This window comes from Sabethes cyaneus, chromosome 3, assembly GCF_943734655.1.
Source record: "Sabethes cyaneus chromosome 3, idSabCyanKW18_F2, whole genome shotgun sequence".
Lineage (NCBI taxonomy): Eukaryota > Metazoa > Arthropoda > Insecta > Diptera > Culicidae > Sabethes > Sabethes cyaneus.
The window spans coordinates 45,264,307-45,270,646 of record NC_071355.1 but is presented as its reverse complement, the minus strand read 5'-3'; the positions used below and the strand labels follow the sequence as shown (position 1 = coordinate 45,270,646).

Sequence of the window (6,340 nt, the reverse complement as noted above, 5' to 3'; positions counted from 1 at the left end):
CAAAATATTTATTGGGTGCTTTGCCCAAAGTTAAACGTGGTCTAAAGGAAACACCGCGCTAGAACTGTTGCCAGAATGCTGTAAACAGGCATGTTGTTCACCTAAATGGGTCGTCAAAAGTAACTAAAACTTTATGATTTCTGTGTAATTTCTTCCAATAATATCAAAATCGACCCGGCAACTATGAAAGAGCATTTCATTTATGAGTTGCGTGGTGGATAATTTTCACTGAAACTCACAATATATTTCATTGATCTCAGTGACTCGTATTGCTTAACATTAAAACAGGCAAATCTACACTTGAGTGTGTACCGCAACGTTTTTTCATTGGGTTTAAAAGGTGTTGTTTTTTTCATTCATGAAACGTCAATGGCAACGTCTATGCACTTGTGCCATCCAATCAAAGACCTCGCAATACGTTCTCAGTGTGCGTATCAGTCGCAGTTCTGCCCGTACAGGATGAAAAAGGATAGCGCGTTCAAATTCATAAGAAATTGCGTGTGTGTGTCCTTTCTTTTTTCATCCGCATGCTGTATCGATAGGAGCGAAACGTTCTTCTCCTTTCGGCCATTCATTTGTTTCATCAATCGGATCGGTCGGGTGCAAATCGTACGTTCGCACGGAAAATGCAGTGAAAATTGTTAAAAATTTGGTTTTTCACGCTCGAAAACTGTTTAATTTGTAGTAAATCGATGGTGAGTGATTAGTCCTATGAAGTAATAGTTGAAAATTGTACCGGAAAGCAGTGAAAATTCGAAAATTAAGTGCTGTCTAGGAAGAGTGTTGGCCTTTTTGTCGACTTTTTCACCTATGATTCGCGTCGCAAGGGGCCCGAATAGAAAAATTTCCTCCCACACAGATGCAACAGAGTGCGCGAGATTGCTCGCTCGAGTGTTGTGTGTGGCGACAACGATGTCCGTCGTGTGAAGTTGTATGTTTGGCATGGAAGGTGGTGTATTTAATTAGGAGTGAATGTAACAGAGCATACAACAAAAACAACCAACGAGAGAACGCCTGTAAATCGTTGCGGCTATCGTGTGTCGGTGCGAAAGAGCAAAATTCAAGCCCAGTTCCCAGTCAGCGATAGGCGGTAGTGTGTTACATTGCAGTGTTATGTTTGTGTAAGGGTTTTGTTATTCATCATGCCGTGTTTCGTTCTCTCGCAAACATCGTGCTTCCACCAAACAGCTGAATGAGTACAAATTGCTTAGTGGAAATTGGTCCCCGAAAAAAAAGTTGTTCTCCAAAGGTATGTAATACTCAGTGGATTCTATGGCTTCTCATGCATGGTACTATTTCAAATTTTGCGTAATATCTACCTACATTGTGTTTCGGTATTTTGCTGTCCTAGAACTGTCCGAAAAAGTTTTTACTAATCATTTTCAATCTTTTGTCACCCCCATCCCCCATTTCCTTCCTTGAAAATTCGGCGTCAGCATAAGAGTTCGCCACGCTTTTTTGACTTTTCATTATTAGACCTCCTAGTTGACTCCGAGGCACGCCACTGGCCTAACAAGTCAGTCGTCGTGTATTTGAATCTTAGCCGGGAGAGGCTATTAGAATCCATAGGATCGTAGCACCAAAACTGTTCTGTACCCTAACAACTACCTGCAAGGTATGTCGAATATAAACAATACCTACCACCAGTACTGTACTACCTTACTTACTTTACTTTTTCGGCGACAATCTGCTTATCGAATCTATACCGAATTCAGGAGCCGTCTCCACATTACTCGGTCTTGGGCTGCCATTCTCCAGTCGCCCTAACACCCGCTGTTCTAGCATCCTCGTCAACAGCGCTCATTCAACGGGTACGGGGTCTGCCTCGAAGTCGTCGGCCTCTGTCGGGTTCTCTGCTAAATAATGTCTTCGGTCTCTCATCCGACATCCTTGCTGAATGGCCAGCACATTGTAGCCTGCCGTATTTTAGTCGCTTCACAATATCCGCATCTTTGTACACTCGTTATATTTCATGATTCATGCGACTGCGCCACAGTCCTTCGTCTTATATGCCGCCAAGAATTGATCGCAGGATTTTACGCTCGAAAACGCCAAGAGCTCGTCGGTTACTCTCTTTCAACGTCCACGCTTCGTGGCCGTAGAGTAGCACCGGGAGAATCAGCGTCTTATAGAGCGCGAGTTTTGTACGGAGTTGTAGGCTACGGGACCTCAGCTGGCTACGTAATCCGTAGAAGGCCCTGTTGGCAGCCGCTATCCGCCTTTTTACTTCGCATCGGCTCGCATCGTTGTCACATGTCACTAACGTACCAAGGTAAACAAATTCTTCGACCACTTCAAAAGTATCTCCATCTATCACCACCGGAGATCCAACACCCGAAGCGCTACCAGCCACAATATACCTTGTTTTGTAGAATTTATGATAATCCCTATCCTCGCAGCTTCCTCCTTAAGATGCGTGTACGCTTCATCCAAAGCTCTACGATTAACACCGATGATATCGATGTCGTCCGCGAACCCTAGGAGCATATGAGATTTCGTGACGATGGTACCGCCTCTCTGCACGCCGGCCCTTCGAATAGCACCTTCCAATGCAATGTTGAACAGCAAGTTCGATAGTCCGTTACCTTGCTTCAAACCATCTAACGTCACAAACGAGTCCGATGTCTCACCCGCTATCCTGACGCTTGATTTTGAACCATCTAGGGTAGCACGTATCAGCCTAATCAGTTTTGTTGGGAAACCATGTTCAAGCATAATCTGCCACAGCTCGTTTCGTTTAACTGAATCGTACGCCGCCTTGGAGTCTATAAACAGATGATGAGTCTGCAAGTTGAATTCCCGGAATTTATGCGGGATTCTTATAGAATTCTATATACAGAATTGAGGAGAGTAATACCTCGATAATTGCTGCATTCGAGTCGATGGCCCTTTTTGTAAATTGGACATATGAGACCTGCCAACCAGTCCGTAGGTAATTCCTCCTCAGTCCATACCTTTAGTATAACCTGATGGATTGCACAATACAGCCGTTCGCTATCGACTTTCAAAAGTTTGGCGGGGATGCCGTCCTTTCCAGCTGCTTTGCCGTTTTTCAGCTCTCTCGCTGCATTCCTAACCTCGTCCAAGGTTGGTGGATCCACAGCTTGTCCATCATCCTCAATCCTGTTTCTGTTGACCGTTCCATCTTGTTCAGCATTCAACAATGCATCGAAATATTGTTTCCAATGCCTAGCCACCTCACGAGTATGTGGCACTATGAAGGGATGTGGGCAGCACATTAATGTCGATTCACTTAAGAATTTAAGGACAGTCTATTTTTCCTCGCAAAGTGTCGGCGACTAGCAGGGCTTTAGATGTATCTCTCCGTGTAGAAAAAGTATTCAGGTGGATCAGCAGGGGTTCGATCTAACGGAGGCTTCAATACACCAGTGCAAAATAGAAAAGGTGCAAATTGAATATCCCTTACCGAAACATAACGCAGATTGAAGATAATATGGTTTTGTTAGCTACTGCTGGGCTAATTTCATGGATTCTAGCTTCGAACTTTTGCCCCGCGGTATTCGCACTTTTGCCCCGCTAGTGGGGTAAAAGTGCGAATCTACACTTGATCAGAAGAGAAGAATTTATTTTGCAAAACACTATTACCGCAGATGATTTATAGTTGAATGTGAAGACATTGAGTACTACATCACTATAAAGTATATTATGTTGTTGTCCTTCTTTATATCTCACGACAATTTATGACAACTTCAAACATCGCACTTATGCCCCGCCCTACTCTAGATGCTGTCTGAATATTAGCTTTGTATCGAATGTCTTTGATATTATCGGCCCGCTCGATAGCAGTATGTAGTTAAAAATAACAGCATCTTTTTTCGTGAGAAGGATATCACAGAGCACTTTGAGGGATTTACAGCCATTCTGTTTGAGGTACACCAATTAGCGAAAACATCCGACTGATGTTGAAGTGCAAGCCAGTCTTCAGTTGAGCGGAGTTAAGTTGATACTGAAGAACATTTTTGGATCATCGGCATTGTGGTCCTTCAAGCACTATGTGCACGCTATTTAAATAGAGCAAGAATATGAGCGGTCCGAGATGATTGCCCTGCGGAATACCTGAAGTGGCACCGATGGCAACCATCAGTTAACGATCAGTTACAGGGATACCTCGATATAAGACAACCTCGTTATAAAACAACCTCGATATAAGACAATTCGATATAAGACAATTTTTACCTCGATATAAGACAAATCCCTTTGACATAGTTGGTAACGACACCAGAGCACATTTTCCATTCCAAAAGCGGCGCCATGAATTTGTTCATTATTTCGAAATAATCCTAAAAATTGTAAACAACTAATAGCTCAAACAATATTAAATAGTTATAAAAACATAAACACACAACACAGAGCAAAATTGATGACTGTTAATGCCAAATTTTTGTGAAAAAATCATGTTTCGATACAAGACAATTTCGATATAAGACAACTTTTTGAAATTATAAATTGTCTTATATCGAGGTATGCCTGTAGATAAGAAGTTTAGCCATTGCGATGACGTGGCAAAGTTTATCAAAGGCGATTGACAGGTCAGTATATATGACGTCGATTTGCGTCATTGGACACATGTTGTTGACGATGTTGTAGTAAGGCACAGCAAATTTGTTGTAGTGGATCGACCAGGGAGGCATCTATGCCGATCGCGCTGCTCCATACAGTTCATATCCTTGTTGTCTATTGCAGTTGCTCTTAATCCCTGACGAACTGTTATCAGAAGCCCCCTTCAGTAGATTTTCGGCTATTTTGTGGATTTCTGTCACGGCGAAAAACTCCATAGTCGCTGCCAAACACTTGACTAGAAAGTGTACGTGAATCGAGCCAGGTCTCGGTTAGGACGATAGCATAGCTCAGATCGGAAACGGCTACACGACGCGAGAATTCACGCCGCCTATATTTTGGTAGAAGATCGCATGCTGTCTTCGGTCTAGTAGCTCGCGGCAGAATACGGTCATGAGCGAATCGGCAGTTCTTGGTCGTTCATGGAAGGCAGGAGCGTTGGCGCTTAATGGCCTAGAAGCGCAAAGCGGATCAGTTGTGCGATGTTGTTGTTGTCATGTTGTTAATCAGATTAATCAGTTCATTAACTCACGTGGACGGTGTCTCCTTTTAGCCTTCATCATCGTTCCAGATCAGGCATGGAAGATCAGTGATTTTGATAAAATCTGTGAGTTATCGCCACACGCACAGATCACGATCCCTACAGATCATGACAAACAGTGAATCTTTAGCGTTGATCACAAGATTTTGTTCTCTAAACAGTCTCCGCAGTCGATGACAGTGTTACATCTTACCTAGCTGCGAGAAAAAAGGTAACACGTGTTGTTTGTATTGTGATTTATACGATGCACACAACCAATCGTCTGTATCTGTTATATTTCTCAACTCAATCGTGCAATGAACATGATCTAACATGAGGTTTGTCATAATCTGTACGGATCACGACAAAGCGTTTGTCGCTTACAAGTAGTGATGTCAATGAATCTGAATCTGATCGCTTCTATGATCTTGGTCGCTAGAAGCGATTTTTTTCCATCCCTGTTCCAGATAAATAATTCAATAGCCTTGAATTTCAGGCAAAGTGATTCCGCCTATTATTGCGTCATGTGAAGTCATTGAAGGTAAGCCCACTGACGAACTGACATGACGCATAGAAGAAAATCCTTTGAAAACCATCGTCGTACACATTTTACTTGCACACTAGCATCCTCTGTTATGCATGTTCCGGAGTAGCTTGCATTTACAGGGTGTTATGCTGCAGGTTTTTTACATTTGTATGGTTTTATACTGAAAACTCGAAGCAACACTCGTGCGCCGCGGTGTGGCCATGTTGCGAAACATGCTTTTTTGAAAAATGAGTGGTTTTTGATTGGACGATGGAATTAACGCGAGTGTCTCGTCTGTTTTTCTATGGTAAGCCTAAGAAGACCGTCCAATATAGAGTTCGGCGGAACCACTTTAAGTACGAAGCAGCTAGCTTAGTAATCAACTTTTTCCAAAGCATTTACGTTACAACGACACCCATATTTAATGCTGGATGTTTTCATTCGAAAAAGTTGACGTAATCAATGGTGCTAGACTCGATGGATTTATTTCTCAAGCATTGTGCCTCGTTGGGCTGTCATCCATTCACTAGTATTTTCAATCAAGCGGTTTCAGAGAAGACCTATGGCGGTCCTTGTCTGCTCCAGTTGCTCTAGTTAATTAGATATTACGTCCAGTGTGCCACAGGGAAGCGTACTTGGTCCACTCATTTCCATATTGTTTGTAAAGTACGCCTATCAGTTGGCCTCGGGGTATGATCTGTGATGCTGGCCTAATG

At 42.9% G+C, this 6,340-nt stretch overlaps 1 protein-coding gene across 1 annotated transcript in view; it reads left to right on the top strand.

Annotated features, from left to right (window-relative positions):
- The first annotated feature begins 588 nt into the window (after window positions 1-588).
- LOC128744127 (putative transcription factor capicua) overlaps window positions 589-6,340 on the top strand; it is a 118,561-nt gene continuing 112,809 nt past the window's right edge. The window contains exon 1 of the mRNA XM_053840921.1: window positions 589-1,249. The gene's annotated coding sequence lies outside the window, so the exon portion shown is untranslated. The remainder of the gene's footprint in view (window positions 1,250-6,340) is intronic.